The sequence below is a fragment of the Oratosquilla oratoria genome, chromosome 27 (genome assembly GCF_046742065.1).
Source record: "Oratosquilla oratoria isolate Oo_2021 chromosome 27, ASM4674206v1, whole genome shotgun sequence".
Taxonomy (NCBI): Eukaryota; Metazoa; Arthropoda; class Malacostraca; order Stomatopoda; family Squillidae; genus Oratosquilla; species Oratosquilla oratoria.
The window spans coordinates 17,391,334-17,407,403 of record NC_134803.1 but is presented as its reverse complement, the minus strand read 5'-3'; the positions used below and the strand labels follow the sequence as shown (position 1 = coordinate 17,407,403).

The 16,070-nt window shown below is 46.5% G+C and overlaps 1 pseudogene; it reads right to left on the bottom strand.

Moving 5' to 3' along the window:
- Positions 1 to 2,642: 2,642 nt before the first annotated feature.
- LOC143039682 (uncharacterized) lies at positions 2,643 to 10,191 on the bottom strand (annotated as a pseudogene).
- Between the last annotated feature and the right edge of the window lie 5,879 nt (positions 10,192 to 16,070).

Genomic DNA, 16,070 nt, shown 5'->3' with positions numbered 1-16,070 from the left:
GCTGGAAGTCAACGCGGCCATACCCACCATGCACAGGGACAAACAGAAGCTTGTCACTTCCGCTGTACCCAGGCTACCACCCCTCTACTCCCTCACTATCACCTCGGACGCATCATGTGGGCTAGGGGTACCAGTCCGATCGGGGCCACCAGAGTTGCGGCCCCTGGCCATCAGGACTGAGAGAGGCGCACTTAAATACCAGGGAACTTTGGGTGGTCCTCCGTTTCCTTCAGGACGAACCCAGCCTACCAGACAAAGCAGTCAGACTGTGCCCAGACAACTTCGCGTCACCCATAAACACTCAACTACCACAGTTCCTGTCACTAGCGGTACGGACCCAGGCAGGAGGCCCGGACGCGCTGACAGTGGACTGGAACAGGTGGGACTACATATACCTCTTCCCTCCCCCGGCGACGAAGATGCTGGTACACACCATCAGCAAGCTCAGGGGCTACCGAGGCAAGATGCTGCTGGTGTCTCCACTGTGGAAGGCTCAGCCGTGGTACGTAACTCTCCACAACTGGTGCCCCAATCCGCTCCTACTAGGCTCAACGTGCCTCGCGCAGCACGTAGCGGATCAGCTGCGCTAATCCTTAAATCTTCACGCTTGGTGTTTCTCAAAGCCGGACTCTCCTCGCTCTTTCCACCTAGCGTAGTTGACACCATGATAGCCGCTCACAGACCCTCCTCCATCATTCAATATGAGTCATGCTGGCGGAGGTTTCAGTCTTTCCTCACCAGGGAGAAAGTGAAGCTGGTTTCACAGGCGTCTTGGCTTTCCTCGCCTGGCTGGGCAACAGCACCAACAGCCTTCCACGGTAGCTTCCCACCACTCGGCCCTTGCAGACCCGCTCAAGTTCAGCTTGGGTATCAGGGTGCACACTAGGGCACTAAAACTGCTCCTCAGGGGTCTGAGAGCTAAGCGCCCACCTTCTCGTAGGGTCACCCCAAAATGGTCGCTCCACAAAGTGCTACAGTTTTTAAAGACCCGTCTTGTTCCATTGAACAGTGCGGGCTACCTCATGAGAGCACTCTTTCTCATCGCCCTAGCTACAGGATTCAGGTCCTCTCAGCTAGCATCACTCACCAGACACCCTCAGTTCTCTCAACCGGCCTAAGGACGGTTCCTCTCTTACACTGTCACCCTCTCCGGCCTTCCTCGCTAAGAATGAGATATCAGAGAGCCTAATCGCTCCCATCACCATTCCCGCTCTCTTAGAGGGTGGCAGACCTCTCCCTCTGTGCCCCGTGGCAGCCTACAGAGACTACCTACGTGACACACCACGGGTTAGCCCGGAGCACCTTTTCTACAATTCCACGTCGCTCAAACCACTCAAGGCTAGAGCGATAGCCGCCCTGCTTTGCAAGGTTATCAACCTAGTAGACCCGGGTAAGGCACCAAGAGCACACGCGATTAGGGGTCTCGCAGCCTCTCTCGCGTTCCTCCGTACCCATTCGGTGGATAAGGCACAGAATCTGGGTGGATGGGCTTCCACTACCTCGTTCCGCACCAGGTACCTGATACACACGGTACGCCCGTCTCCCTGCGTAGCCATGGGTACCAGGCTACTCCCAGACGCGCCTCTCTCGCCTCACCCCCCTCAGACTGCCTGCACCTCCCCTCCGACCTCTCAGAGTCTAGGTCAGCAATCCACCTCTCTCTCCTAAAAGGGAGGGGGGGGGGGGCAAGTGAAGAGACAGGAATTAGCTCGCATACCATAGGAAGTGGGTACAGCGTACCGGAAACCTCTCTCCCTCTTGGGAAAGGTTACCAGTGCCTCTGTTCTATAACCCCCTTTTTACACGATCATTTAAACATAATAAACTTATGTTTTATATATCGTTTTTATGCATCTCTTCCTAGGTTACTTTACTGGGGCAGGATCGGCATTACTCCCCACAGCATTCAGGCTCCTCCCAGCCAGCCGCTTCAGATGCAAGCACAAGTGTCCAGATTCTTTCCACCGAAAACACAACTTTGTAGTGGTTTACCACTAAAAGTATATTTTTCGGGGGATGAATCTGGACACTTACATATTCACCCCCCCTCCTCCCAGGCCTTCTGCCTTGTTGAGTTTGCTTGCTATGGTTAATGAGGTATCATGGCCTTCCCTGCCCACGACTCGCGATGCGCATGCGCAGTTACTTAGTCTATCGGCAGTTGCCGTGTTCTTTGTTTTCTTGGAATCTTCTTGGAATCTGTTAAACACTGGCCGATGAAAGTTTTTCATTGATGATCTTCAGATACTTCGGACCTTAAGGGCAGCCAACACGGGACATGATGGCTACCCCCGATGTATAAGCACAAGTGTCCAGATTCATCCCCCGAAAAATATACTTTTAGTGGTAAACCACTACAAAGTTGTGATATAGATCTTGACGAGTACAAGACACGTATGGCGCTGATGGTACGAGTACACACGGCATGAGGTTAACAAATAGTGAAATTGTAAAATGACATAAATTATCAGCCTTATTCCCTTAAAATGTGGTGCAGCTTTGCTGCAAAGCTGACCCACATTTTAAGGGAATAAGGCTTCTTTGCAGCACAAAAAAGCGGGACAAATGCAGGAAAAGCGGGACATTTTGCAAACTTATAAAATAAGCGGGACAGAGGTTAAAAAAGCGGGACTCTGGTCACCTTAATTATATACTAAGTTTGCTACACTGTCTAGATATGGATCTACATCCACATGACTGGGAAGGGATGAGAGTTTACTTAGAGCAATTTCCAAAACTATCGGGTTGGTCAACTGCCTTCTTCTTTGATGTCCCACTTGAACTACATGCAGAGAAGTAGGAAGACGTTGGCGAGGGGTTAATTGAAGATGCAGATGTCAAGCTGGGTGCAGGTGACGGCAGAGAGTGGGGTGATGGGGTGTCCAATGATGAGTCATCGTTGGTCTCCTCATTCCTTGGCAGAGTTGCCAATTCAACTATGTGGAGATTTTATTTTATTTATTTTTATCAAGGTTATTAATAATCTAGCTACATTTACAAGGAAAGAACGAAGTTTACTTTTTTACATTTTCCTTATAAATCCCAACAGCTCCTGACGAGTGGAAGGCAGTGGCGAAATGCTTCGAAAAGTGGAATTTACCGCAATGAGAATATTGATGATGGAGTAGTAACACTCACCAGGGGCATGGCGTGATAACAGGCAGCTTCTGCCTTTGGATCGAGTACAGAGACATCCTGCAAATGAGGCAAAAGACATCATGAAAGAGTTTATGGACTACTTCAATGAGGAAGGAGCTGTTCCTTGGCAACAACGTATGTGTTGAATATACTAGAGAGAGAGAGATTAAAATATTTCATAGGGATATTTTACTTTGTATACAAATTTGAATTATGCTGATGTACTTATAATAAAATTATGAACTTACTTGTTGAGTGTTTCCTCCTCCAATTTGTAAGTGGATGCACGTACATGGTCACTCCCCTAGAGAGAGAGAGAATAATTCGTTTGGCACATACATCTTTAATATATAAATTATGGTCATGCTTATGTACACACATTTGAATTATCAACTTACTTGTTGAAGGTTTTCAGTAGTTTCTACATCTAAACTGGAAGTTGAGGCACGTATGATTTCTCCCTCAGCAAGGAAAAGTAAATCAAGCACCACAGCTTTGGAGTGTATATATCTTTGGTGCCAGCACCAGATTTCTTTGATGCATTGATGGCAGTCGTTTCCATGTGAAACTGTGTTTTCAGTGTATGAAGTTTTTTGGTAATGTCTTCATTCCGCACATTACATTTTGTAAACGAAGATAAGTCAGCTTTTAGAGTTTACACAAGAACATAAGAATGAAGGAGACTGCAAGAGACCATAAGGCCTACACTAGGCAGCTCCGCATCCATCACCACCTGTCATCCCCATCCATAAAGTTGTCTAATATTTTCTTAAAACAACTGATAGTTTCAGCGCTTACTACATGGTTACTAAGTTTATTCTGTTACAAAATTCCTGGACAGTGGAAGGAGGAGGCGTGGGGCGTGGGAAATACGTACCTTAAGTGAATGATGAAGGGAGGGGGAAGATAGCTGCAGTGGGAAGCCGAAGTCCAGATTTGCAGCACCACCCGGGACCACGCCCGCTCCCTTTACAGCGGGCGTGTACATAAATCAAAGACGGGGGTGGAGGGACAACTCATTAAGTGAATCGACTTTGGGTAGTGAAACCCAGAATTCCTAATGTGAGTTTAATTGACAACTTATTTCAATAATGAAATCATTGTGGACATACACCGTAATCTATAAAGGTTGGTCTAAAAGTTAATTAGTGGATCCTATCATACTCTATCTCCCTGCGCGCCTATCTAAGGGTCCTATCTAGTAAATACCCATCGTTACTTGCTATTATCCTTAGAGTGTCTCTGCTGGGTGTGGGGATGGCTTCCACGGGGCGCTGGTCCCTCGTTCTGGCAGGATGCGTTGGCTATTGAAGGATAACGGTGTCGTTGATCACGGCGGGAACCCGGGTCATCTTTGTGGTTAGCCTCGTGGCGGGGCCGCGGGTTTGATCTCGTAGGGGGTTTCTTGTATTCACTATCCAGTTCCTTTCAGGTCAGTGTCCCGAGGAAAGGGGTACAGGTACGTACGTGACCCCTTAATACACTAATGTTGTGTTCACTGGAGGCTGGACGCCTCAAGACACTATTCAGATCCCCACGATGGTCGGGATGTCACACACAGCGCTTCACCTGATAAGTTTCGGGAGGGGTTTGTCCCGGAATCACTCGTTTGATGTCTTGTGGTACGTAATCGTCACTTAAGGATGAAAATCCTCGATAGCCACATGAGGGAGGATAGGGCACGATTGAACTTCCGAGCATATGAGCGGCCCGACCTCCCTGCTTGACCCTAATGCGAAGACTGCCCTGTGTCCCGCGTCAAAAGTGCCCGCCAGCCAGCAGCCAACGTTGCCAATATTTCTACGTCTTCGTCACTAGTTTTGAAGGGAACTACGAACAATGTTTATGTGGAAGATGACCCAGTTCCAATTGTTCCTTGAGGGTAGACACTATTCACGAGCGTGTAAGATACGATCCTAATTACTCAAATTGCCTAGCTTAAACAATATGTGGCAGCGCGCAGGGGGTGGGGTGCTCGCGCGAAGCCGCTGAGAGATGGGACAAGGACGCTTTGTTCCTTGGCCGAGAAAAAACCGTTAGGCCTAGGCCGTATGGGAACACTGCATGAAAAAACTCTCAGTCTGATCATGGAGTAGCAACTTACAAATGCAATAAGAAACAGTAAACTTGAGAATTTGTGGAATCCCACACTTAATATTAACATTCGTGAATTGCACATAGGCCTACGGAAACACATGAATCTAAAGGGAGGGGGGAGGTTTCCCTAAATAATTAGAAGTCTCTCTCAACTTCGTTAAGGCACTGTAATTGATTGCCAAATTGGTACAACAGGTAATGAGGATAAGGAGAAGGAAAAATATCAAGAAATAGTTACTAGGGGTCTTAAGAATTCCAGTAATTCCCAAGAGGGGAGGGAATTGCTGTCCGAAAAATAGCTGAAAGGATACGAAAGACTATGGAACCCGCGTCGGCTAGGCTCATGAGCGAAAGTGATTGGTAGCTGGGGTTTTGAAAGCGGACGAAAGAAAATGAGAAGGGATGATAGCGAGCCGTGTGTCACAATCCGAAAATTGTGACATATTCCATTCGTCGACCACCCTAATTGTAAACCAATTCTTGCCTATTTCCTTTTTAGATCTAAATTTGTCCAGTTTATAATGATTACTGCGAGTCCTGCCCTGTTTGCATCACCCTTGTTAAAGCGATCCACTTAAACACCTCTACTAGACCACCCCGCACTCTGCGTCTTTCCAGAAAGTGTAAGTTAAAGTGCCTAAGCCTCTCTTCGTAAGGTAGATTTTTGAGTCCATGTATCATTTTGGTCATTCTTCTCAGTACTGATTCTAGTTAATTGATGTCCATTCTGTAGGGCGGAGACCAAAACTGTACCGCATAGTCAAGGATGGGTCTAACTATCGCTAGATAGAATTTAATAATTACCTCTGCACTTCTATTCGTTACCGTACTAGCAATGAAACCTAATGCTCTGTTATATTTATTCCTGGCGCTAATGCACTGTTTCCTGGTTTTAAGGTCCGGACCCACTAGAACTCCCAAGTCTCTCTTGCACTCAGTTTTATCTAAAAACGTGTTATCTAAGCTGTATCTATTTTCGGGGTTGTGTAGCTACACTTAGAGATATTGAAGTTCATTTGCCATTTCACCGACCATGTGAACAATTTGTTAAGATCATCCTGCAGAATCTCTGCGTCGTCTCCTGACCTAATTAGGCGTCCTATTTTAGTGTCGTCCGCAAACTTACTAATATCACTATTTATCCCGTCGTCTAAGTCGTTTATGTACATAATGAACAACAAGGGACCCAAAACCGAGCCCTGGGGGACCCCACTAGTAACATTGCCCCACCTAGATTTTACTCCATTTATGGTGACCCGCTGTTTTCTGTTACTAATCCAAGCTCTAATCCATTCTAACACTTTTCCTCCTATGCCATGGGCTTTGATTTTATTTAGTAGTCTCTGGTGTGGCACCTTGTCGAACGCTTTGCTAAAGTCAAGGTAAATAACATCGTAATTATCATTGTTATCTGACGCCTTATATACTTTAGTGTAAAAGGATAGAAGATTAGTCACACATGACTTACCCTTGGAGAAACCATGCTGTGAATCACGAATTAAATTATGTCTTTCGATGTGTTCTCTGAGTCTATTTACTATTACTGATTCAAGCATTTTTCCTATAACCAATGTCAAACTGATTGGCCTGTAGTTGCATATAGACGATCTATCTCCCTTCTAAAGCAGGAACAACGTTTACTTGCCTCCAAGCAGTAGTCACATAACCAGTGTCTATCTTTTAGGTCGCAGATTTCAAATTTACAATCTTTTAGCATTCTCGGAAAAATTTCGTTTGGACCCGGGGATTTTGTAGTTTTAAGTCTTTCAATCTGCTTGACTACTTCTACTTTACTAATGGTGATATTAGATAGACTACTTTTTTCATCCCCTCTGAAAATCGGATCGCAGTCAGGTACTTTATCTAACCTTTCATTAGTAAACACCGATAGAAATAATTGTAACTCCTCACTCATTTTTTCCTCCGATTCTATCATGACATTTTTATCTTTTTCAGTTGGTCCTATTCTTTCTTTATGTTTTGTTCTATAGAGATGAAAGAAACCCTTTAGGTTGGATCTTGCTTGACTAGCAACCTTAATGTAACGGGACGGATGTAACGGTATCGAACGTTACTTGTAGACACAAAATGTAACGGGGTCGTCACATCATCAGCAGAAGGGGTTCACTTGCACAAACACCTTTAAGTTTTTGTTCTTTATTTGTCGTATCTTGAAGAACTTAGTTTACACACTATTACACAGTCTTATCACTAGGGCACGTCACTTAGAACCGACCGCTCTTGGGGTGTGTGAGCTAGTTTTCATGCCCGGAAATGATGAGTAGACAAAAATCTAGAGTTGCCCTGAATCGTGAACTTCTCTTATTGTCTTGTTAATCTGTTGTCCCACAAGGGTGGGGCAACTGCATTAATTACGTATTGATGTCTACTATCATACATGTTAATTATATATCCAGGGGAGGACCGTCAGTATACGTAATATCGTATGTCAGTACTGGGTGGCTACTAGATTGATCGCGTATGTTCGTTTGTGTGTGTGTGTGTTTGGTGGTCGACGGTGTTGTCGCGAAGCCAAAGGATCGATGTGTCAGGGATTTGTGGATCGCACTGGGCCTCGTGATGCTGACTTAGCGTTTTGAATGCTTGTGGTGGACAGTGAGTGAAGAAGTGGGTTATATGACTGGGGTTATATTACTCGTCGTGTATATGAGACGTATACACTTAATTTCATAATTGCGTTTCGCTGTACGTGTATTCTTTTTAACCAATTTTGCCATTTCGTTATATCTTGATCTAAGGTGTGTTTCCCCGTTTTTTATTTTTACGTAAAGTCCTCTTTTCATTCCGATCTTATGTTTCAATCTGTCCGTCATCCATTTGGGAGTATTACTATTGTTCCGTATTGACTTCAGGGGGATAAATGTATTTTGTGCATTAATAATTAAATCTGTTATATTGCTATACATTTCATCCAAATCACTGACCTGTCTGTTGAGCCCTCGCCCCCAAATGACCTGACCCAAGGTATGCATATTACCCTCCGTGACCAGACCCTTGGCCATGACCTGACCCCCGCTCACGCACCGAGACTCGACAATGTCCGAAACGTCCGCAACATCCGCATGACATTTCATATTCAATTTCAAATAGGTTTTTATATTGTTAAAGTTTGCTCTTCTGAAGTCTGGTACTTGGACGTTATTCGTACTTTTTCATTCTTCCCAAATAATATTAAATCTTATTTCTTGATGATCGCTAGAGCCTAGATAGAATATCTCCCACTTTTACGTTACTCATTAGGTGCTCATTGTTAGTTGATACTAAGTCCAGAGTACTTTCTCCCCTCGTAGGATCGGTAATCACTTGTTTTAGGAAATTATCCTGCACTGCATCTAGGAATTTCTTTGTTTCCTGACCTCATATTAAAGTTTCCCAGTCAATGATTCCATAATTAAAATCTCCCATGATCACAACGTTTTTGTACTGGGGCGCTCTGCTAATTTCATGAATCAGGGGATCAGTTTGCTCAATGCTGAGGTTAGGAGGGCTATACAAGACGCCAATAATAACTTTCTTATTCTTGCCTATAATCTCTACCCAAATGGATTCCTTAATCGAGTTGTTGATTATACAGTTTATTGTATTTTTAACGAAAAGTGCTACACCTCCCCTACTCCTGCCAACCCTATCCTTGTGAATAAACTTATATCCTTCTATTTCGATTTCCAGAAGGAAATGTTTATCAGCCATGTTGATCCAGGATTCAGTAATAGCTATAATATCGAAATTCTCTACGCATGCTTTACCTAGCACCAAATCACTGCTATTTCTATAGTAAACTTTTAGTTTATCGTCCCTCCACCTACTTTGGTGATTCTTTTCACAGTCCCTCTCTAAGTTGTTTCTATTGCCTAAATTATATTCCGATACTTCCCCCCCCCCTACTCCCATGTAATCTACCCGAAAAAACCCTGTAGGATGTCTACTTCTCGCTCAAGGGATTCAGCAAGGAGCCGAAATCCTCTGGGTGACAAGTGCACCCCGTCCCTTGTATATAGATGATTCCTACCGTAAAAGCGGTCCCAGTTGTTGACAAATGCCCATCCATTGGCCTTACAATGTTTTGCCAGCCTGCAATTCACTGCAATAGCCCTAGAATGATACATGCCTCCAACTCTACGCCTCGGAGGGATTCCACATACAACAGGAACACTTCCCCTATTTCTATTCTTGTCTAGGGAATCCCGGAACCGCGCAAACAATTCCTCACTCCCTAACTTACCTATATCATTGCCCCCGGCACTTAAGCAAACTACAGGGTCCTTACCTTCCCCTACTAAACACTCTTCAATCCTATCTCTAACATCTCCTATCCCCGCGCCGGGGAAACACATCTGCGTCCTGTGTTTCCTATCTTTATCGCAGAGAGCCCTATCTAAGTACCTCACTTGACTGTCTCCTACAACCAAAAATCATACCTGTGGGCAGGGATCCAGTGTCTGCCCTTCCCTTTAACTCTTGAATTTCATTTGTTTCTTCTTCCTACATATTCGCTAGAACTTGAAAAGAGTTCTTGCAAACGAGTGGGGCTGGTGAGGACTTTTTCCCACTATTCCGCATCTTATTTTTTACCGTTTTCCATCCAAGTTCATAGCTAGTTTTGTCTTCCGTATTTTGAGCCTTCGAGCGGAGAACTCGATTCTCCTATTTAAGGCACTTTACAGCATCCTCCAAGGCTTCAATTCTACTAAGTAGAGATTGTACCTCATCGGCGTTGAACACGGTAACACAACCACTCGCCATATCATTAATTGAAGCAGCTACCCGGTTCACTTGACTTGAGTGACGACTACTGCTTGTACTCTTGATATTTCTCATCTTATATTCTTTGCACTTGATATTCCAAATGGCTGGGTGCTGCTTTAGTAGCTTAATGTAATGTAATGTAATAGTCTTCGTCCACTCAAACGGCTTTGCGGAAGTTGCTTGTGCCATTGTATGAAAACAGAAGAGCGGAGCAGGAGAGCGCGTGCGTTCTCTCCCTTCAACTGTCATTTACACACTACTCAGCGATTTGAAATGGTTTCTTCTCATGACTGCTTTCATGATGCTGCGACGAGTTGAAAGTCACGTTTTTCAACTCGTCGCTTCAATACATTGCGCATCAAAATGTTCCGTGTGGACGGGGTTTAACAGTCTCCCCTCTCCTCAACGCATAGAGAAAAGATTATTCACATCGAGAGGACACCCCCGCTGCGCTGTCTCACCACGTGAATCTGAACTCTTTTAGCCACAATCACCCTAGTCGCTAGCTCTGATTGTCGTGCTAACGCCACATACCGAAAAGTACTGCTACCCGAGGCAATTCCCCCTTCTCTGTGGAATCTCGCTCTGGCAGGATTATGCCCCAGATAACTCTCCCTGCACGATCGGCATAGCCCGTGTGATTTTTTTAAATTACCTTTACGGCGGGAGAGGGGGGAACCCCGTCCAAACGCATTACCCGGTCTCGCACGCTCTCGTGCACTCGGGCCACGTATTCGATCGATTGCTGCTAGGTAGACAGGTTACGCAAAGCGAATCGGCAGCAACGCATTAGTGAACGCCCATGCCCCCCTGCCCCTTAGATTTCCGCGTTTTTTTTCACGTTACTGTTGTGCTCTAAGTTATTCTCGTCATCAATGCCAACATGGCGGCTACTGACCCTCCGACTGGCGTGTCGAAAAGGCGTCGATGCGCTCCAGGTTCTCCTGCTCCATCAGATGATGAAGCTGCTGTAGTTCTGGCCCCAGCTAATGAAAAGGGTGGCAAGCTCCCCACCTTCAAGGTCGTATCCTCGGCGGGGTACGACACTGCTTTTGAGGTGGTGCGAGCTCTGGAAAAGGGCCCACTCCGTGACAAGCTTGTCCCTCCGGCCCCTCGGCGATGGCAACGTGCTGCTGTTACCAAACACTTACGAACTCGTCGAGGAGCTGGACGGGATCAAGTCTCTCGGTGGCAAGCCAGTGATCCTGGAGCGTCTCAACCCGGAGGACAGGAAACATCGACTCGTAGTTCACGATTACCTGATCAGTTATATGACCGAGGCCATCGAAGTCCATAGTCAGGTAATCGCGGCCACGAGGATGCGCCTATGGGACAAGACGCCCACACGCCAGGTCCTTATAACGATCAAAGGCGAACCCTTTGATAAGATAGACCTGGGATGGTATGGCAGGTATGATGTACGAACGTACATCCCTGATCCTCTCCGTTGCTTCAGGTGTCAGCACTATGGTCATCACCAGGCGAGGTGCACTTCGAAGCAGCCCAAGTGCGGCATTTGCAGCATGCCTCATGCCACTGAGACTTGTCTTAACAAGTTCAAGGCTGGCACTGAGACTGTTGCCAAGTGCCCGAACTGTAGTAAGAAGCACCACGCCTGGAATACCTCTTTCGCAGTGCGTAAAGTTCAGGCCATTGCCTGTAAGGAGAGGACAGAGAAGCGACAGGACTTCATACCTGCCCCCCCCCCTCCAGGAACATTTGTATGGGGCAGCAGGAAACACTCTCCTACCACAGCACCACCACCACCTACACACAGTGCTCCTGATCTGAACAATCAGGAGCACTTTCCATCACTGAAACCAGCTCCTATACAGAATAACACTAAGACACAACCAGCTCCCAATAAAGCCACGCCCACCTCTAAACCCGTGCCCGCCTCTAAACCTGCGCCCACCTCCAAATCCACGCCTGTCTCCAATCCCACCCTCAAACCTAAAGCCAAACCCACGCCCCCAGTACCAACCCCACGAGCACAGGACCGACGGTCCCCTCCACCTCAATATCCGTCCGATGTCATCCCCCTTAGGGAGGATGATATCGACTTGATTGTGACTGGCGTCGTCTCTGCAGTCGCTACGACCCTTGGGGAAAGCGACCCAGACAAGATGCTGGTGATGGTGGACAGGGCTGTCAAGAACGTGCTCAAACTCCTGAAAGAGAATAGGAACCCTAGGCGAAAGGAGAAGACTCCCTCCCCCTCTACCTCTTCCTCTCCCGCCTCCTCCCCCGCCTCTTCCACTACCTCTTCCTCTTCCTCAACCTCTTCCTCATCCCCTTCCACTTCCCCCAAGCCCGCCACACCCTCTTTTACCATTGGGAAAGCCACACCCACATCTTCAAAGACTAGGAAAGTGTCTTCTGCTAAGCCCCAACGTCATTTTGCATTGAGGCTTGAAGACTCCTCTTCTGGTGAGAAGGGAAACGCTCCCACTGTTACAAAGTCGCAACCCATCTTGTCGTCTGACCGGGGAAGACAAGATGAGACTGTAATGGAAACCGACGGGGAAGAACATCGCCCTGTTCAATAATCACTTAAGGTTGCTACAGTGGAATGTAAACGGGTTCCGCAGCAAAAGGGCGTATCTCCTTGCGCTTGCGCAAGAGCATGATTACGATATCATACTTCTCCAGGAGACATTGGTGAGCGATGAGGTGCGATTTCCGGGATGTCACATCTTCTCCCTCCCTCGCTTACCCACGACTAGGGGATGCATGATCTTAGTCAAATCATCCATCCCCTGTAGTGAGATCATGGACCCTGTATCATGTGGGGATGGCGTAGAAGTTCTTGCGGTTCGACTTCATCGGGCCCACGAAACGTACACCATCTACAACATATACAGGGGCCAGAGAGCGGAACTGGACATTGGAGAAGTGTGTGCTCTTGCTGCGGACAGGCTCCTCATCATAGGAGGGGACTTCAACGCCCACCATGATATTTTGATGTCGCCCCATGGGCCCAATGTCGCTGGGCGCCACTAAAGTTACGTACTAGATGAATGCCCTGACATTGCGTTGTTGAATGATGGAAATCCGACGCACGTACAAGGTGGACGACTTAATCTGACCTCGGCGACGGCCACTCTCCTCCCTAGGGTAACCTGGGAGGTGCATCCTATTGTCACTAGTGATCACTTCGGTGTCTCTGTGCACATACGGGATGCACCACCCATACCAACTGTATTACCTGTTCCCAGGTGGAAGAAAGCTTTGGCAAACTGGCCAGTGTTTGAGAAATCTGTTGAAGAATGGACAGCCTCCTACGTTCCACCACAGGACGTGGAAACGTTAGAAGCTGACTATTCTGCAGCCATTCAGGTGGCTGCCAATAAAGCCATCCCAAGGACTCGCCAGTCCCCCAGAGAACATAAGAATAGCTGGTACTATACCCCCGAGGTGAGAGAGGCCAACCATCGGGTGAACATGCTTAGGCGTGTTTTCCGACGGCGCCGAACTCAGACCAATTTGGCCAACTTGCACGATGCAGTTCATGACGCTCACGTCATAGCTGCAGATGCCAGAAGAGCTAAATTTCTTGAATGGTGTGAGGGCTTTAACGCTCACACCTCCCTAGCAGAGCTGTGGTCTAAGCTCCGTAAGGCTACTGGCAGGACTCAACCCCGACGCACTCATCATGCCCCTGATGCTGAGGCACAGCGACTGGTGCAGGAGTTTGTCTCTCGCTCCAGCAGCACCTCACTCCCGCAGTGTGTTCAAGACACACTGCAGGACCTCCAAGGAGTAAGGCGCCATAGTGTTGAGGACATGATGAGTCGGTCGGATGATACTGACGCTGGCTTTACGCTTCAGGAGCTACGGGTCACACACAGGACCAGCTCAGACACGGTACCTGGAGAGGACCTCGTCACCTATTCCATGCTGACTCATCTTGGGCCAGCGGGCGATGAGGCACTTCTAAGTGTGATAAAGCAATGTATTTCAGCCTCTGAGAAAGCAAATAAGATTCTGGGACTGATTGCGCGATCTTTTGATTTCAAAAGTCCATCACTCATTAACAAGCTATATAAATCGTTAGTTCGTCCACATTTGGAATATGCTGTTTCCGTATGGTCACCGAATCTCATTAAAGACATTGACAGACTGGAAAAAGTACAACGGCGAGCCACAAAACTGATTCCAAATATCAAATATAAATCATACGAAAATCGACTAAAACATATGAATCTGTTTTCCCTAAAAAAGCGTAGACTCAGAGGTGACTTGATACAGGTCTTTAAGATTTTAAAGGGAATTGACAACATCAAAAGTGACAAAATTTTCACATTGAATGAGAATCAGACAAGAAACAATGGTCTCAAACTGTCCGGAAATTGATTCAATTTGGAAGTAGGTAGAAACAACTTTGCCAACCGTGTAGTTAATGAATGGAATAAACTTCCTACACAGGTAGTGCAATGTAGTTCAGTTCGAAGCTTTAAGAATCATTTAGATAAATACTTAAGTAAGATGCTGTAATGATTATAATTTATCTTATATTATTTGTTTTTGTTTTGTTATCATTTGTCTGTCTGATTTTCATTTATTATTAGTTATATGTTAATGTATTATTTACTATTTACCTGTTTGTTTATTATTTTAACTATACCTATGCATTTATTTATGTATTTCATTTGTTATTTACATTATTATAGTTTTTATTTATTATTTTATTATTAATATGTTTTTTCTCTTTGTTTTTTTTCTTTTTTTTTCTTTTCTTTTTGCATCCGACCTAGATATGGATCAAAAGGTCTCCTGTCGGCATGGTCCGCCTCTGTAATTCTTTGTAATCCTTTGTAAACGAGTCTTGGAGGACTGGCAAGCTACCAACAGCTTGGAAGACGGCAATCATAACGCCAATTCCAAAGCCAAAGGAACTTAGTGCCTATCGCTCCATCAGCCTGACAAGCTGCATGGGGAAGACAGCGGAGAGGATGGTGCTAAACAGGCTGCTGTAGAAACTGGGCCCAATGTATGAGCATATCCATGTTTACTGCAAGGGCACTGGCACAGCAAACAGTATAGCAACACTCCTCAATGCTGTCAGTGGCACACCGTCCATCGTGGTCTTTTTGGATTTGGAAAAGGCGTTTGAGCTGGCCAGTCCACTTGTGATATTAGACACCCTTGCTCGCAAGGGTGTAAAAGGCAAGCTCCTTTTTTTGATTGCTGACTATCTCAGTCACCGGTCTGCGAAAGTACGATTTCAGGGTCATATATCAGAGGCCAGAATGCTGGAGAATGTCACTCCACAGGGGGGGGGGGTGTCCTCAGTCCCACTCTGTTCAATGTGCTCGTCTCCAACATTCTGGAGCTACCTCTACCGCATGGGTGCAAGATCATCTGCGCTCATAATTACTGGGAAACGGCAGTGCTTCAACAGGGCTCAGCGCTGTTTAAGCACTGTGGCGACCGAATGTTGCAGGTTAGGGTTAAAGATCTCCCCTACAAAATCGAAGGCCATGGCATTGAGACTCTGGAAAGAAGGAAGGCACCTCACCATCCAGGACCTTAGGCTGGACTGGGTTTACCAGTATCAGTACCTGGGGGTCTGGATTGATGAGAGGCTCACCTTTTAGAAGGAACTAACCTATCTCAAGGAGAGACTGAAGGCAAGAACTACAGTTATGAGAGCAATGACGGGGAAGGCACTTGGTGCCACGCATCGGGTCCTTCGCACATTCTATGTGCACGCAGTCCGCAGTTTGGTGGACTACGCTGCCCCAGCTCTCATAAATGTGACGACTGCCAAGCTTGAAGACCTGGAGCCTTGCCAAAATGCCGCAGCAAAGATTATCCTGGGAGTTCAACCTTGGACTAAGATCGTTAACCTCCAGATGGAGGCTTCATTGCCTTCATTAACATCACGGGTCAGAAGGCTGGAGGTCGACTTTCTTGCCAAGATAGTCCAGAGCCCCAGGATAACTGAGCTGAGTCAGAGCCTTGTGACAGCTCTGGGACGGGTGAATACTCTTATCCACTCCGATACCTGGTTATCACAGGCGGCTGGGATCCTGGACTCCTTCAGGCTTACCAGCACTCTCCTT